Source organism: Lipotes vexillifer, unplaced genomic scaffold (genome assembly GCF_000442215.2).
Source record: "Lipotes vexillifer unplaced genomic scaffold, Lipotes_vexillifer_v1.1 scaffold536, whole genome shotgun sequence".
In the NCBI taxonomy this organism is placed as follows: Eukaryota; Metazoa; Chordata; class Mammalia; order Artiodactyla; family Lipotidae; genus Lipotes; species Lipotes vexillifer.
Genome location: NW_006775074.1, coordinates 1,059,970 through 1,061,381, shown reverse-complemented (window position 1 = coordinate 1,061,381; position 1,412 = coordinate 1,059,970).

Sequence of the window (1,412 nt, the reverse complement as noted above, 5' to 3'; positions counted from 1 at the left end):
CCTGGCCCATCATTACCCTCTAATACATGCCTTGAATGTATGGCAAAATGAATGTAAGTTGGGCCACCTGTTTTTAAACAATTTTCAAAGTGAAAGATTTTCAGATTCCTTCATTTAATAAACCTTTATTAAAATACCTACTATGTGTCAGGCATTTGTGCTAAGTGCTGGAGATGAGAGTGGTTGGTATACACGGGTGCAGACCTGCCCTCATGAAGCTTACCATATAAAGGGGGAGACAAACGTTAAATAAATGGACAAACACATATTTGTTGAATTATAATTGTGATTTTCATTAAGAAGGAAAAATAGAGGGCAACAGTAATGGATAACATTTACATAGCACTCATCAATTGCCGGGCAATGTCCTAGGCGCTTTACATATATTAACTCTTTTGATCTTTATCTCAATTCTAAGCAGTATAAACACTTTACAGATGAAAAAACTGAGGTACAGGAGGGTCAAGTAACTTTCCCAAGGCCCACAGCTAGTATTACAAGAATATTTAACAAAGGGACCTAATGTAGTTTAGCATTATCAGGGAAGCCTCTCCTGGGAAGTGACATCCAGTAGGGATCAGGAGGGTGAATCTGAGTTTGGCCAGGCAAAGAGGCTACCGTGGAAGTGTTTTGGGCAGGGGAAGGTCTGGAGGAGGCATGGGGCTGGCTAACTTGAAGAAGTGACTGGCAAGTAGTGAAGCTGATAAGGCAGGCAGTGGCCATGTTAAGAAATTTGGATTTTATCCTAAAAACAATGTACACTTTAAGTAGGGGAGTGAAGGGATCAGACGGGAGCTTTTAAAAGCTCCCTCTGGCAGCCATGGGGGAGAATAGCTTGCGGGCCTGCAGGGTACATAACCTGTATGCGGTTAGGAGAGAGGATGGCGGCAAGGAGCATCGGCAGCGCAGGTGGAGAAAAACTATGAGATTTTCTACATTTAGGACAGACGCCGCAGGATTTGGAAATTGGTTATGGCACCTGGGGGGAGGCTGCAATGTTACACAGGGCACTCCAGTTTTCTGCTTTGGGCATCCCGGTGGATGGTGGTGCACTGAGCAAGATGGGGAAGACTGGAGTTCAGGTTGAGACGAGCATAAGGATTGCGGTCCTGGCCATTGTGTGGTCCTGGTCTTGTGAGTCACCTAAGTGGAGTGGTGCAGGCCATTGGATGAGGGCTCAGAGGGCAGGGAAGGGTGGAGATATACATATGGCAGTTAAGGGCACAAAGAAGAGGCTTGCGTGCACGGACCTGCCCATGTACAAAGAGCAGAAAACACAGCCCAGCTCCAAGGAGCCCTCACGTTCAAAGGTGCTGTCTGCCCCAAAATGTTGCTGATTAGAGCGTCTCTTGACTATTTCTCAGCATCCACTACCTGAAAGCGGGTCAGAAGTAGCTCTCCCCCCACACCTG